The sequence below is a fragment of the Gossypium hirsutum genome, chromosome A07 (genome assembly GCF_007990345.1).
Source record: "Gossypium hirsutum isolate 1008001.06 chromosome A07, Gossypium_hirsutum_v2.1, whole genome shotgun sequence".
NCBI lineage: Eukaryota > Viridiplantae > Streptophyta > Magnoliopsida > Malvales > Malvaceae > Gossypium > Gossypium hirsutum.
This window is the reverse complement of record NC_053430.1, coordinates 16,098,131-16,115,849: the sequence shown is the minus strand read 5'-3', so window position 1 is coordinate 16,115,849 and position 17,719 is coordinate 16,098,131. Positions and strand designations below refer to the sequence as shown.

General features: G+C 34.8%; 1 long non-coding RNA gene and 1 other non-coding gene across 2 annotated transcripts; one reads left to right on the top strand and one right to left on the bottom strand.

The window, feature by feature from the left end:
- Positions 1-12,849: 12,849 nt before the first annotated feature.
- LOC107932907 (uncharacterized) lies at positions 12,850-13,794 on the bottom strand. Its single transcript, XR_001693504.2, has 2 exons — positions 13,408-13,794; positions 12,850-13,112 (listed from the first exon to the last, which is right to left on the bottom strand). It is a non-coding gene; the product is annotated as an uncharacterized lncRNA (long non-coding RNA).
- A 3,265-nt stretch (positions 13,795-17,059) lies between these two features.
- LOC121204248 (small nucleolar RNA R71) lies at positions 17,060-17,166 on the top strand. The gene has a single exon (XR_005899177.1). It is a non-coding gene; the product is annotated as a small nucleolar RNA R71 (small nucleolar RNA).
- Positions 17,167-17,719: the final 553 nt, after the last annotated feature.

Below are 17,719 nucleotides of genomic sequence, written 5' to 3'. Positions count from 1 at the left end.
TTAGTTATATATAAAAATAGTGTATATATTATTTTTATTTATATATTATTCATTATATTATTTATATTATTATACATTTTATTTATAAATTTTATTATATATTATATATTTTACTATATATATCATTCCTTACATTTTTATTTTATTATAAATTATAAATTATTTTATTATTCATTAATTGCGTAAAATTTAAAAAATTTCTTAAAATTTAAAAAATTTCTTGTAAATTATTATTAAATAATATATATATCATTATTAAATATTTAGCATATTATGTAAAATTCCAAAATTTATTAAAAAATTTTGCACCTATTTAATATAGTATTATTTATATGAATATATATTGAATTATTATATCATCTAATATATATTTTTTAAAATTTTTTATATTTTTTATATATTGCTTTAAATATTTTTTACCTCATTTATTTTTTCCAATTGTTTTTAATTTGTTTGTTTTTTTTATATCCCTTTTGTATTTATTTGGTATTGTTTTAATATGTTAATTTTATCTCATAAATTATTTGTTATTTTTATGTTATTTATTTATTATTATATATTCGCATGAAAATGGATCATTTATGTTGTTATTTGAAGAATATATTCGCATGAAATATTATTATGTATATGTGTAATTGGTATTGTTATATTCATTATTTTGCTATTTTGTATTTTGCATGAAATGATAATGTGTATATTCATGTTATTTGTGAATATATATGCATGAAATGTTAACGTATATTGTGTGATTTATGTCATATTTATCGTTTTCTATATTATATTTGTAGACACTCAATTTTGCCCGGGCTCAGAAATAAGTCCAAAAACAAAAATAATAAACCCAAAAAAAAACGAAGTCCAAGTTCAGGCTAGAATTACAAATATAATTTGGCCTGATCGGAATAGCCCATTACTTGAAAAGATTTAAGGTCCATCTACAAGCTTGACTCATATGGAAATATTATCTTCAATGATATGCAATCTTAGATATGATATGCAATCTTAGATATGATGCAATCTTAGATATGATTGCAATCTTAGATATGATATACAATCTTAGAAGATATGATTTTGTAATCTTAGAGATTTAATTTGTAGATACCTTTTAATCTTAACCGTTGATGTAATTGATCTGTATCGTTGGATTTGAGGAGATTCAACTATAAATAGAGGTCTCTCCCTTCATTGTAAACACACTGGAGTTTTGGGAAACAATAAAATTTTTTTGAGAGCTTTCACTCAAATTTCTCTCCCTCTTACGTTCTTATTTTCTACGGTTTGTTCTTATTTTATCCTTTGTTCATCTTCGTTTTTCAATCCTTTTTATTTTGATTTAATCCATGTTTCCCGAATTTTTTATATATTTTAATTTTTAATAATTTTAGTATCATATCAAACTCTTTCATTTTTAATAATTTTTTAGTATTATTCTTAGTAAATTATTTTTTAAATTTTACTCAAATCATTATTTAAAAATATATATATTTCATTTAATTGTCATATTTTATCCAAAGTTTTTTTAAAATGAGGCAATGTTTTTCGTATTTAGGAATTTGAGAAATAGTGCCCTAACATGCTGGGTTGCGATTTCCCGTTTGTCTAAATGCCTAAAGTATCCTTCTAAATAGATTTTGTAAATCACGAGATGATTTCAGTTACGAGAGTTTAAGAATATCGTGTCCTATCATGCTGGATGTGATGTTTGTATTCTTTCGGAGCTAAGGAATCTCGATTTTTCAACTTAAATAATTTAGGTTTTAAAAAAGGGATCCTATTTTTAAATTCTTTCAAATTTTTGACATTAAGACAGAAAACTATTCAATTTGGTACCAATTTTGGGCGTTGCGAGGGTGCTAATCCTTCCTCGTACGTAACCGACTCCCGAACCTATTTTCTTAATTTTCGTAGACCAAAACGTTTTATAAGGTGATCCAATCACACCTAAAAAGATTGGTGGCGACTTCCGTTTTCATTTTTCAAAAGTCAATCCCCATTTTTCAAACATCCCTTTAAAAAATGGTTTCGACAGCTTGGCGACTCCACTGGGAACTTAAGAGAGTCAAGCCAAGAAATTGAGTATTTTCTGTCTTAATGTCGGAAGTTTAGAAAATTTTAAATTGGATCCTTTTTACATGCGTTTGCTGCATATGTTTGTTACCTTATTGCTGTACATTGCATTTGCATGACCGTTGTGGTCACAGCTTTAAGTGGGAGTGAGAAGCTACACTTTCGTAAGGTTTTCACCTTCGTATGAGCTAGTGGATTGCTTCCGGGATACTGTACCTATGTTTTCGTGAGATTTTCATCTCCGTATGGCCATAGGGAAATGTGTCCCCCTGAACTGAACTTGGTCTATATGAGCCTATAATGGGTGAAGACCAAGGAATCTGCTGGTTCAGGTACCCTAGCTTTAAAGCTAAAACTCATATAGTGAACTTTAAAGAGTTTAGGAAAGATAGTGATAGCCTTTAGTAAGCTACCCTTGTAAGTACTTGTTTATCATTTTTTATGATACTGACCTATTTTATTTTGCTGTCATTGCATGTCATTTGGAATTTAAAGGTGTCGATTCACGGCTCGATTTCTAGATTAGAAAGTTTTGTAATGAGGAATGAATACCTTGATAGAGTGGAGGACAATGCTTCTGTCTGTACCTGGTCAGAGAAAACCCAGTTAGAGAAAGGAGATAGTGTCACTGAGGGATATACGTCAGAGTTATGGGACTTCACTCGTATTAATTCGATGCAGAATGAGTTTTAGGAGCTGAGCAACATTTGGGCCCAATGGGATGACGAGGCTAAGCAGCTTTTCTATCAGAATTATGGAGACCTTCCCTATTTGCTAGACGTCAAAGTAGATAGGCACTTGTTTGGAGCTATGGTACAGTTTTGGAACCCTGCTTATGGTTGCTTTACATTTGGTGATGTTGATCTTGCACCTACTTTAGAGGAGTATACGAATTTACTGCGTTGCCCGAGGATTCAGGGTTACAAGATACGACTTTACTGCGTTGCCTGAGGATTCAGGGTCACAAGGCTTATGTTAGGCCTGCTAGTCTTCCAACTTTTGCAAAGAAGTTGTTGATGATTACTGGGATGAGTAAGCAGTGGGCTGTAGCTCGTATACAGAAAAAGGGTGATAGTAAGTGCGTTCCATGGGCCATTTTGAAGGATTTGATATCAACATATCCAGACGTAAAGAAAAGGGTCGACGTCCTGGCTTTAAGTATTTACGGCATGGTGATTTTCCCAAAGGCGTTGGGGCACATGGATGAGGCAGTTGCGGATTTGTTCGATCGTGTTGGTAAGCAGAATACACTGGTACCAATAATCCTAGCTGAGACATTTAGATCTTTGAGTGCATGTCGGAGAGCCGGCAAAGGTAGATTCATTGGATGTGCACAGTTGCTGTTGGTTTGGTTCCACAGTCATTTTTAGAAGCTTGATAAGGTTCCTTGCTGAGTATTCTTTGAGGGTTATTCTCCCTTAAAAGAAGCAGTAGACATGCCGAGGAGAGATGACATTTCAGAGGAGAGGTGGATAGACATTCTTCAGAATCTTCGAGAGGAAGATGTTATGTGGAAGGCTCCTTGGTTGGCTCCTAATGAAGTCCTTTATCGCTGCGGCAGTTTTGATTGGGTACCTCTTCCTGAGATTTGGGGAGTCGTTGGTTATACACCGTTACTCGTCCTAAAGCAATATAAAGTGGGGCAGTTCAGATAGAGGTCGAGAGTTAGCTTTGTTATTTGATAGGGTTAAGACTCTGGGCCTACGAACGAAAGCGTATTTGTAATCTGTTTTATGAAAAGACTTTTGTTCCTTAAATAACGTTTTCTAAAATGAAACTGAATCAAGATGGATACCTTTTTGCATTCATGCATTTGCATTACATTACATCAAATAAAAGAAGGTGTTGATTCGAAATTCGATTCCTAAATAGAATAGTTTGTCATAAGAAAACGAATTTCTTGATAAAGTGGATTATAGTGCGGTCGCCTGAATATAGTCAAAGTAAACACGACGAGAGAAAGCTGGTAGTCCATGGAAGAATAAATGATATAATTGCCAAAGATTTAAGCCAACAAAGGCATGACGAGAGAAAGCCGGAAGTCCACGAAAGAATACATGACTTATTTAATTGCCAACGAAGATTATCCAAGAGCTGGCACTTTTTGATGAGTATCATGGAGATAAGCGAGCAAGAGATCGAGTCTCAGATTAAGCAGCAAGGAGCTAGCAAAGGCATCTTTTGGAGAATTTACAAGATTCGACCATGAAGAAAAGATCAGCGTTTACTTGGACTATGAAGGGCAAGACTGCATATGTAATCTATTTTCATGTAAAGAAATTTGTTTTCTAGAAAAGTTATTCTAATGGAATTAAATTCAAGATCAACATCTCTTTTTCTTTTGTATTCATGCATTTGCATTGCATCACATCACATGCATTATAATCCATAAAAAGACCCTAACTAAGGTTAAAAAGAGAAAGAAAGAGAGAAAGAGAGAAGAGGGTCACGGTTGAGCGAAAAGAAGACGTTCCCTTATATATCCTAGACTTTTGTATCAGGAGGGATAGCTTACCTGGAGATGGGGGTGTTTGGAAATGAAAATCATTCCATCAATGCCATACATGAAGAAGGGACTGATTAAGGAAACCTTGAGGGCATTCGCCTTTACGAACCGGGAAGCTCTCTGAACAATTGGACTGCGGAGGAACTTCCTGTAGTCTTTAGGAATTTTTCAGAATAATTCTCGAAACATTTTTGTTACTCTAGGGCCTAGGAGTAATAGGATTACATTTGTGGAATGGGCTTACGATCATCTATTATTTTTTTAATAAAGCATAACTTTTATCGATTTGAATGAGTATTGTTTCATTTTTTATCAACCAATATTCCGTTAAATTTTGGTAATTCTTATTCTTTCATTCATAGAACATAAATAATCATTCTTAAATTCATTCATTCTTTATACTTCACAGATCCCTAGATATCAATGACATGAGCATTGATATTACAAATTCTGATTTCTCTCATGAGCAAGACATGTGTTTAGAGGAATCACAGGATTTTGAAGATGTCCAGGATTGTGATGTGTCTCTAGATCTTTTGAGGATGGTAAAACAGGAGGAGAAACAAATCATGCCACATGAGAAAAAGGCAGTAGAGAATGTAGCCCTAGAGGAAGGGAAAGAGGTGAAAATTGGCACGCATATTGCTGATGATATAAGGCAAGGACTGATTGAGTTGTTACGTAAGTTCAAGGATATCTTCGCGTGGTCCTATCAAGATATGCCAGGGTTAAATACTGATATTGTGGTGCATCGTCTTCCAATAAGATAGGATTGTAAACCAGTTCAACAGAAGTTGCGAAGAATGAGACCAGATATCGTATTAAAAATAAAAGATGAAGTCAAGAAACAGTTCGATGCGGGATTCTTACAAGAGGTGAAGTATTCTGAATGGGTAGCTAACATTGTACCAGTTCCTAAGAAGGATGGGAAAGTACGAATGTGTGCTGATAACAGGGATTTGAAGAAAGCTAGCCCAAAAGATAATTTCCCTCTGCCTCACATAGACACTTTGGTAGACAACACAGCGGGATATTCGTTGTTCTCCTTCATGGACGGTTTTTCAGGGTACAATCAGATAAAGATGCATACTGAAGAAATGGACGAAACCATCTTCATAACCTTTTGGAGGACTTTCTGTTATAAAGTAATGCCCTTTGTGCTAAAGAATGCAGGGGCAACATACCAAAGGGCTATGATGACCTTATTTCACGATATGATGCACAAGGAAATTGAGGTGTATGTTGATGATATGATTTCCAAATCTTGAACAAAGGAGGAACATATTGAGGTTTTAAAGAAACTATTCTTGAAATTAAGGAAGTTTCAGTTAAAACTTAATCCGAAAAAATACACTTTTGGAGCCAGGTCGGGGAAGTTACTAGGTTTTGTGGTCAGTGAAAAAGGACTAGAAGTTGATTCAGACAAAGTTAGAGTCATACAAGATTTGCCTTTACCGCATTCTCAGAAAGAAGTTCGGGGTTTTCTTGGAAGGTTGAATTATATTGCTCGGTTTATTTCACAATTAACTCAGAAATGTGACCCTATATTTCGCCTCCTTAGAAAACACAACCAAGGTACTTGGGATGAGGAATGCCAGAATGCTTTCGATAAAGTTAAGCAATACTTGTTAAATGCTCTTGTGTTATCTCCACCTAATCCAGGTAGACCATTAATTCTATACTTATCAGTGTTTAGCAATTCTATGGGATGTGTGCTTGGCCAACATGATGAGTCGGGAAGAAAGGAGAAGGCGATATACTACCTCAGTAAGAAATTCACAGAGTGTGAGATGAGATATTCGCCAATTGAGAAATTGTGCTGTGCTTTAATCTGGACGACTCGAAGGTTGAGGCAATATATGTTGTATCATACTACTTGGCTTATTTCAAAACTTGATCCTCTGAAGTATATGATGGAGTCAACAACTTTGAATGGAAGAATGGCGAGGTGGCAAATTCTGCTTTTAGAGTTTGACATAGTTTATGTGAGCCAGAAGGCTATAAAAGGAAGTGCGATAGCGGAATTTTTGGCTAGTAGAGCTCTAGAAGACTATGAGCCGTTGAGTTTTTATTTCCCAAATGAGGAGTTGATGTGTGTAGCAGCTACAGGGGATTATCCTTGGAAGTTGAGCTTTGATGGGGCATCCAATGCAGTGGGAAATAGAATTGGGGTAGTCTTGGTATCCCCAAATGGTGATTATTATCCATTCACGTGCAAGTTGGATTTTGATTGCACAAACAATATGGCCGAGTATGAAGCGTACATCATGGGACTCCGAGCGACTATAGAGCGAATAATAAGAACCTTGGAAGTTTATGGAGACTCCACGTTGGTAATTTACCAGCTTAAAGGTGAATGGGAGACAAGGGATCCTAAATTGATCAATTATCGAAAGGTAGTTTTGGGGTTACTTGAGGAGTTCGATGACATCACTTTCAATTATATCCCACGAGACGAAAACCAGATGGCAGATGCTCTAGCAACCTTGGCTTCAATAATTAAAGTGAATAAAGAGAAGGAGATGAGACCCATTCAGATGAGTATCTTCGAGGCTCCAGCTTACTGTTGTAACATTGAGGAAGAAGAAAATGATGATAACCCTTGGTATCAGGATATATTACGATATATGAGAGATCGTAAATACCCAGAACAGGCAACTGAAAATGATAAGCGAACTTTAAGGAGATTAGCCTGCGACTACATTTTGGATGGGGACATTCTGTACAAAAGAAGAAATGACCAAGTACTGTTGAGATGTGTTGATGCCGTGGAAGCTAAGTTAATCTTGGAAGAAGTTCACGAGGGTGCTTGTAGGACGCACGCTAATGGTTTCACGATGGCTAGACAAATTATAAGGTTTGGATATTATTGGTCTACTTTGGAACGGGATTATATCAACTATGCCAAAAAATGTCATAAATGTCAGATTTATGGAGACAAGATTCATGTACCACCTTCACCTCTACACGTTATGACTTCTCCATGGCCTTTTTCTATGTGGGTCATGGATGTCATTGGGCCAATATCACCAAAAGCTTCAAATGGGCATCGCTTTATTTTTGTGGTCATTGATTACTTCATGAAGTGGGTAGAGGCTACTTCTCATGCGAATGTTACTAAGTCGGCTGTAAGTCGTTTCTTAAAGAAAGAGATTATTTGTCGGTATGGGATGCCTGAAAAGATCATATCAGACAATGCACTGAACTTGAACAAAAAAATGATAGCAGAAGTTTGCAGTCAGTTCTGGATTAAGCATCATAACTCTTCGCCGTATCACCCAAAGATGAATGGGGCAGTGGAAGCTGCTAACAAAAACATCAAGAAGATAGGGGGAAAATGACTGAAACCTACAGAGACTGGCATGAGAAGTTACCATTTGCACTCTTAGCTTACCGAACGTCTGTCAGAACCTCTACCGGGGTAACTCCTTTCTGGTTGGTTTATGGGATGGAAGCAGTGTTACCCATTGAAGTGGAAATACCGTCTCTTCGAGTCTTGTCAGAGATAAAGTTGAATGAAGCTGAATGGATACAATCGCGATATGATCAGTTGAACTTGATTGAGGAAAAGAGGCTAAAGGCCATTCGTCATGGTCAGATGTATCAGAAGCGAATGATGCAAGCTTACGACAAGAAAGTGCGACCAAAAGAATTCCACGAAGGGGATCTTGTGCTGAAAAAGATCCTCCCTATTCAGAAGGACTTTAGAGGAAAATGGATGCCAAATTGGGAAGGGCCGTATATCATGAAGAAGGCCTTCTCTAGGGGTGCATTGATCTTAACAGAAATGGATGGGAAAATTTTGCCCAATCCAGTGAATTCAGACTCAGTCAAAAAGTACTTTGTCTAAATAAGAGAAGAATTCAAGGTGAAAACCCGCAAAGGACGCCTTGAGTTTTCAAAAAAAAAATGGAGAGGCAAAGGTGAAAACCCGCAAAGGGCGCCTTGTGACCAAAGGAGTTTTGAGTTGAAAACCCGAAAGGGCAGCTCAAATTTTGAAGAGCACACAATAATCTTACTATATCTGATTCAACGAAGAGTGAAGTGCGTTGCATATCGGGGCATCAACAAAGTACTTTGGATCTTTTAAACGCATGTTGAATTCAAGAAAGTCTTCATGGAGCTGGCATATAAACGCTCAAGTGGCGATATCTAGGGCATCTAACTTTTGTCCTGTTTGCTATCTTTAGATTCTTTTTCTTCTCAAAGATAGGCTTTCAGATTAATTTCCTTTGTATTTTTGAAAAATTTATTCAAATCTAATTATTCTCAAGATTAAATTCATCTTCCATTATTCTTAAAGTATGTTACATTAAAATAATGATAGATGAACTAAATAATTTTCACAAATGAAGTTTTGCTCATTACTCTGGAAATTTCTAGATAATACAAGAAACTAAAACAGAACAATTGTTCGAAGAATTCACGTAAGTGAGGTTTGAAAGAACTTGAGGAAATTCTTTCTTTAGTCCAAAATGATGATTGGACAAATCAAATTATTTGTTCCTAAGAGAGGATCATCTTACAAACATTTTTGGTGGGTCATAGCATTTGAAGAATGGTACAAACCCACAGGCTGAGTAGGAATGATACTTCGAGAGAAATAAGGATAAACTTCGAGAAATAATGAGTGGTGACGTTTGGAATAGGGGTCATATTCATAAACATTTTGCATTATAACAGGTTTAATTAGGAACATTTGACTCACTTCGATGATAGCATCCTAATCATTAGGCATGAACTCATACACATTATATAGGTTATGTCCTTCAAGGGACAATGAAGATTGATACGCCTTAACCCCCTAAGTAGTAGGGTAACAGGCTAAAGCATAGCAGATTTGACCTTCAGGTGTTTACTCTGAAGCGGATCCAAGATGATTTAACATCTCTATATTGTCAGAGAACAAATCAAAGAAATAGATTTGGCATCTCCATATTCGACAGAGAGCAGATCGAAGACATAGCAGATCTAACATTCGGATGTTTTCATATTGAAGTAGATCCAAGATGATTTGGCATCCTTACATTGACAAGGAGCAGATCGAAGACATAGCAGATTTGGCTTTCACGTGTTTACGCTGAAGCAGATCTAAGATGATTTGGCATCTTTGTAATGTCAGAGAACAAATCAAAGAAACAGATTTGGCATCTCCATATTTGATGGAGAGCAGATCGAAAACATAGCAGATCTGACCTTCATTGAAGCAGATCCAAGATGATTTGGCATCTCTGTATTAGACGGGGAGCAGATGAAGATACAATAGATTTGACCTTCATTGAAGCAGATCCAAGATGATTTGGCATCTCTGTATTAGACGGGGAGAAGATCGAAGACATAACAGATTGGACCTTCATTGAAGCAGATCCAAGATGATTTGGCATCTCTGTATTAGACGGGGAGCAGATCGAAGATATAGCAGATTTGGCTTTCACGTGTTTATGCTGAAGCAGATCTAAGATGATTTGGTATCTCTGTACTGACAGAGAACAAATCGAAGAAATAGATTTGGCATCTCCATATTCAACGGAGAGCAGATCGAAGACATAGCAGATCTGACCTTCATTGAAGCAGATCCAAGATGATTTGGCATCTCTGTATTAGACGGGGAGCAGATCGAAGACACATCAGATCTGACCTTCATTGAAGCAGATCCAAGATGATTTGGCATCATTGTATTAGACGAGGAACAGATCGAAGACATAGCAGATCTGACCTTCATGTGTTTACATCGAAGCAGATCCAAGATGACAGATTTGGCATCTCTGTATTAGACGGGGAGCAAATCGGAGATAACAGATTTGGCATCTCTGTATTAGACGGGGAGCAGATTGAAGAAGCAGATTTGGCGTCTCTGTATTAGATGGGGAGTAAATCGAAGATAACAGATTTGGCGTCTCTGTATTAGACCTGAAGCAGATCAAAGATAGCAGATATCGCCTTCCTGAGTTGCAGTGAAGTAGATTGAAGTCGTCAAGAAGCCATTTAAAGAAGATCAAAGATCAAGAACTCAAGACTCGGCGAGCACGGGAAAAATTGGTTCTTTTATAGTCTTTTCTCTATTCCTGTTACACAACAATGAGCAAAGAGGGGCAGCTGTAGACACTCAATTTTGCCCGGGCCCAGAAATAAGTCCAAAAAAAATAATAAACCCCAAAAAGAAAAACGAAGTCCAAGTTCAGTCTAGAATTACAAATATAATTTGGCCCGATCGGAATGACCCATTACTTGAAAAGATTTAAGGTCCATCTACAAGCTTGACTCATATGGAAATATAATCTTCAATGATATGCAATCTTAGATATGATATGCAATCTTAGATATGATACAATCTTAGATATGATTGCAATCTTAGATATAATATGCAATATTAGAAGATATGATTTTGTAATCTTAGAGATTTAATTTGTAGATACCTTTTAATCTTAACCGTTGATGTAATTGATCTGTACCATTGGATTTGAAGAGGTTCAACTATAAATAGAGGCCTCTCCCTTCATTGTAAACACACTGGAGTTTTGGGAAACAATAAAAAATTTTTGAGAGCTTTCACTCAAATTTCTCTCCCTTTTACGTTCTTATTTTCTACGGTTTGTTATTATTTTATTCTTTGTTCATCTTCGTTTTTCAATCCTTTTTATTTTGATTTAATCCATGTTTCCCGAATTTTTTATATTTTTTAATTTTTAATAATTTTAGTATCATTCAAACTCTTTCATTTTTTAATAATTTTTTTAGTATTACTCTTAGTAAATTATTTTTTAAATTTTACTCAAATCATTATTTTAAAAAATATATTTCATTTAATTGTCATATTTTATCCAAAAGTTTTTCTAAAATGAGGCAATGTTTTTCGTATTTAGGAATTTGGGAAATAGTGCCCTCACATGCTGGGTTGCGATTTCTCGTTTGTCTAAATGCCTAAAGTATCCTTCTAAATAGATTTTGTAAATCACGAGATGATTTCAGTTACGAGAGTTTAAGAATATCGTGTCCTATCATGCTGGATGTGATGTTTGTATTCTTTCGGAGCTAAGGAATCTCGATTTTTCAACTTAAATAATTTCAGTTTTAAAAAAGGGATCCTATTTTTAAATCCTTTCAAATTTTTGACATTAAGACAGAAAACTATTCAATTTGGTACCAATTTTGGGCGTTGCGAGGGTGCTAATCCTTCCTCGTACGTAACCGACTCCCGAACCTGTTTTCTTAATTTTCGTAGACCAAAACGTTTTATAAGGTGATCCAATCACACCTAAAAAGGTTGGTGGCGACTCCCGTTTTCGTTTTTCAAAAGTCGATCCCCATTTTTCAAACATCCCTTTCAAAAGTGGTTTCGACAATATTTGCATGAAATGTTAAATTATGTAGTTTAATTAATTTAATATTGATCTTTTGTAATAGGTTAAATGCATCATCGCTTTTTTTTAAAATTTTATATTTCATTTAATCCAAAGGAATCTTAAAAACGAGGTAATGTCTTTTGTGTTTAGGAATTCGGGAAATAGTGCCCTAACATGCTGGGTTGCAATTTCTCGTTTGTCTAAATCTTTAAAGTATCCTTTTACATAGATTTTTTAAATCACAAGATGATTTTTAGTTATGAAAGTTTAAGAATATCGTGTCCAATCACGCTGGATGTGATGTTCGCACTCTTTTGGAACGAAATAATTTCGATTTTTAACTCAAATTATTATGGTTTTAAAAAGAGATCTTATTTCTAAATTCTTTCAAGCTTTTGACATTAAGACAAAACTATTCAATTTGGTACCAATTTTGGGCGTTACGAGGGTGCTAACCCTTCCTCGTACGTAACCGACTCCTGAGCCCGTTTTTTCACAATTTCGTAGACCAAAATGTTTTATAAGGTGATCCAATCACACTTAAAAAGGTTGGTGGCGACTCCCATTTTCAAAGAAAACCTTTTTTTTTAAAAAAAAAAGAGGTTTTGACAATCAACATAGCTAAATAAGCATATTAAGCACACAAATATCAATAAATCATTTAATAACTATAATTAATGTATTTATTTGCATATGTACTTACCTCAGTACAAAATATTAAAAATTGAGCCTAAACCTCTTAAACCTTATTCTTTCCTCGATCAAGGTCCGTATCTCGATTCTCTTGATCTATAATACCAAATTTAGCTCATTTAATACATACATTACTCGAAACGACCGAAATTCATACTGTAATGACCAATTTTAGCCCGGGCCCGCTAAAAACCCCCAAACATATATATACATATAAATATAAGATATATAAAAAATAAATAAACCAAAAACCATAAACCCCAAATAAAATTATAACAGTCCAGTAAATATCCTTTTACAGACTTTGGCCCAAACCCAATCCCCAAATTAACCCAAGGCCCAAAATTACATCGGCCTAAATGGCCCAGAAATTTTAGAACAAGAAACCCTAGGGTCTCTTTCCTACTCTCGCACCGCAGCCAAGCCTCAGCCCTGGCCTCCGTATCCTCCAACAGCCACGCCTGCGCCAGCACAGCCCCCGTACGTCAGCACAGCGCCCGTACCTGCACACCAAACGCAATAAAACAACAGACGCAAGAAAATAGCAAAAATTGTATATTTTTTATTTTTATTTTTATTTTTATTTTTCCTTCTTTCTTTCTCTCGGCTATAAAGCATAAAGAGAATCATTTGTAAGTTTTTTACGAACATAAGCAATACAAAGCAACAAAGAAAAAAGGTGATTTCTGCTCTTGAGTTTCTGGGTTTATCCCGCATTGTTCCCGATCTATACCCTTTGATTTTCTTTTTCTTTTTTGGTATCTAAAAATAAAAGAATAAAGGGAAACAAGACTTTACCTTGTAAGTTAGCTGTCATTTCCCCTTCACTTCGTTGAAATCGAAGTCCGAATGGGGTCTCAAGGCTGAAAATCACTCCTTTGGAGTTCGAATGCGCGGATCGCCGTTCATGGTGGCGCATAGATGAAGAAAGGAGCATTCTGGGGGTTAACTGGACAGCAAAAGGGGGGAGGCTAATGTCCTGCTAGGGTTCGGCTGAATGAATCCATATTTAGCCTTTTAAAGGAGCAAAAACAGCACTGTTTGAGCCAAATGTAATGGCCAGAAAACAACGTCGTTTGACACTATGCCCGACGACCTGACCCGATAGCCCCTGGGATCCGCGCGTTTTCGCGGTGAGGGGTTAATTGCACATTAAATCCTTCCCTTTTTACGCCGTGTTTAAATCAGCCCATCTGTGCTTCTTTTTCGTTTTTTAATTTTCTCCTATAATTTGCGCTATTTTGCGATCGAGTCCGCGTTCGTACGCAGCATTTTAGGGCCTGGATTTATTCCATTTTGAGCCCCTATGCTTTGTACGCTTCGCACTTTAGTCCTCTTTTTGTTTATTTAGTTTATAAATTATCCTTTTTGTTTGGGATTGATTCTAATTAAATCCTTTTTATTTATAGTATTCTTTTCTCGATTACTCATTTGTACATTTTAATCTATCTTATAATTGCTTTTCTTTTATTATTTTTTTTATAATATTGTCATAATATTGTGTGTATTTTATATAAATGTTTTACACTTCGTTATATATATACGTATCTATGCATGCTAATAAGTTAATTTTGTTCTATGTGTACTATTAATGTTATTTTATTCCCTGCATGCCTTTATTTATTTATATATATATATATATATATTTCGGCACATATTTTTGTCATCATATTTCATTGTGCATGGCTGTTGTACATATTATTTAAATAACTATTATATATGTATATATATTATTCAACATCTATACTTGATCCGTATATACATGTCGTTGAATCTATAGTATTTTATGTATATAATGCCTTACATGTAGGTATGTTTTTAAATCTGCTATGTATATAATTTATAATAAAATAAATTTAGTCCTATATATGTTACCATTTCTATGTTATTTTACATGTATTTACTTTTAAATTTATATATATATTAATGCACTTATTGCTTTAATAGTTTTTTATTCAAAACACTTTTTGCTTTGCGATTTATCAAGTATTTTCTCTCTCTCTATATATATAAAATAATTTAGGAAATTTCATTGTTTTTTTTTGTAATTATAAAATTATTGTTATTTGAGTATATCTTTACATTATATTGCTTTCGTGTATATATAGTCTATTATTTTAAATGTTTTGATATAAGATTATGCATAATTTTTAGACTATTTTAAGAAATTATATATATCTTGTTATTAATTTCACGTTTTTCTTACAATAAACTTACATGTACATATTTTTATAAATGCATTTGGTGTGTTATGTCTTGCCATACATCTTCATCATTATTCTTTTATATTATATATTATTTAAATCATCATATACTGTCAACTTTTTAAATGTACTTGTGTTTAAAATACTCTACATGCAATTTGATTCAAACTTTCTTTCTTTCTATAATGTCTATTTCAAAAAAATTATATATCTAGCCCTAGTTTTTTATATACAAATTGGTCAACCTATATATATGGGTCCATTTATTCGTTATTATTTTAAAACCGTTTTATAGCACATGGGCTTCTAATTGCTATGTTGTTTTTTATATCTTGCATTGGTTATTCTATATCATGCTATGTACATTATTGTGGCATATTATTGTATGTCTTGTTTTGCTTGTGTGATTGTTATATTATCATTTTCGTCATTGTATTATTAATCAATTGTTCTCCATGCATTATTATAATCGAGTTGCATTTTTAGGTTAGCTATATTTAATTATTAGTTTGTTAATTGATTGTATCTCGCATGTGCCTATTATCCCATATCATCATTTTCCACTTGTTTATGAAATGTGGTTTTACAAAGTCTAAATTTTACGATTAATTTCGTCCTATTTCAAATCGAATTAACGCGTTTAAAGCTAGTTTCACAATTTTAAAAAATTCTTTAAAACGAAGACGAGATTCGATATTTGGCAATTCGCGGAATCGTGCCCTAACGTGTTGGGTTGCAATTTCTCGTTTGCTCAAAATAATCAAATAACCCTTCAAAATTTCACTCGTGTCTTCTAAAGATTCTTTAAAACGAAGGCAATACTCAGTGTTTGACAATTCGGGAATCATGCCCTATCGTGCTGGGTTGTGATTCCTTGTTTGGTCAAAACAATCGAATATTCCTTTAGGTTTTCACTCATGTTCTTTAAGAAAACACTTTAAAACGAAGGTGATGTTCAATGTTTGGCGATCTGAGAATCGTGCCCTATCGTGCTAGGTTGCGCTTTTTCATTGGTTCGAAACAATTGAAGATCCCTTTTGAATTTCACTCACATTTTCTAAAAAACTCTTAAAAGCGAAAGAAAGGTTCGATGTTTGACAATTCGGGGAATAGTGCCCTATCGTGCTGGGTTGCAATCTTCCGTTTGTTCAAAGTAATCGAATATCTCTTCAGAATTTCACTCTAATTTTCTAAAGCGAGGCAATGGTCAATGTTTGGAAATTCGAGGAATCGTGCCCTACTGTACTGGGTTTCGGTTTCCCGTTGAACTAAATAGTGAGCATCCTTTTGTGATTTTCAAATTAAAAATTTTCGGACGTCGAAACAAGAAGATTTTTGGCAACCGACTCGGGTTATTCAAATGTTATTTAAAAAGAACCACATTTCAAAAACATTTTTTAATTTTAGACATAAGGACAATATTTAATCGATTTGGGTACCAATTTTGGGCGTAGTGAGGGTGCTAATCCTTCCTCATATGTAACCGACTCCCGAGCCCGTTTTCTCATATTTTCGTAGACCAGAATCACTATTTTAGTAAACCAAAAATGTTTTATTAAAATAACCAAATCCTTAGGTGATCCGATCACACCAAAACGAAAGATCGGTGGCGACTCCATATTTCTGTTTTTCAAAAGTCGATAGCCCTCATTTCATCAAATTTAAAATTTTAAAATATTTGAAAAAAGGGTGGTTTCGACACATACTAGGGTAAAATTAAGGACAAGGGCGTGTGCTCGGCCGTGTGAAAACCCTTGTAGCTTTAAATTGGAAAATAAATCCAATAATTCCACACGGGTGTGGGACATGGGTGTGTCCCCAAGCACACGGGCGTGTGCATTGCCTCCACGCGGGCGTGTGAGGCTTTAACCTAGAAATTTTCTTAGAACTTTCGTAAGTTTTCGGTTTAGTCCCTCTACTAATGATGTATGTTTTGGGCCTCGTAGGTCCATAATAGGGACAAATTGACTTTAATTGATTGGTTTTAGTTTGAATAAAATTTTGTGGCCCGATTCTGTATGTTTGGTTCTACTTAAGTCAGGTAATACCTTGTACCCTGTCCTTGCATCGGATACGAGTAAGGGGTGTTTCACATTGTGGATTATTTTTTTGCCATGTTTTCAATTATCCTGACAGCCTCTTCAAGTGACTTACTCAATAGTGTTCTATTAGTTGCTACATTGGGATTACCTATGATTGACTCTCTTAGCCCAATGTAGAAAGTTTGGATCAATAACCAATCTAGCACTTGGTGGTGAAGACACTTCTTATGCATGTCCTTAAACCGTTCCCATTCCCCACGTAGAGTTTCCTCTTCATATTGTTGAAAAATAGTGATGTCGTTCCACAACTTGTTTAGATGCACTTCCGCAAATGTTGATTGGGATATTCATGGGAAAAACCAAAAATATTAAATAGCATAGACTGTCTGAATAACCACTAGCTTAATCTCAATGTTGTTTGCTTTCACAATTGGAAAGTGAATATTAGGTTTGAGTCTTTCACCATGAGGTATAGCATAGTCTCTGATAGATCTAGGAGCAACTAGAGCAGTGTGAGGAACTCATACATTAATTTGTCCATTAACTTTATCATTCACATTGGGGTTAGCCATGGTTGACTCTTCAAACTCAACATCGAAATTGATATTTAATCGTTTGAGCCTTCGTAAGACCTCAATTTCTAAATCAAGTGATAAAAACTCTAGATTTTGACTTCTGCGCATAGAAAAGCCAAAAGAACTTAAAAATAAAAATAAATTTGAGCTAGGCGAAAAGTAATTAAAACTGTTAACTAAATTAGCAATTGATTCTCCTGCAATGACACCAAAAAACTTGTTGAACGAATATCACACACTCAAGTATACGTATCATGACAAGTAGTATAAAAAGATTGTTGTCGTGGAG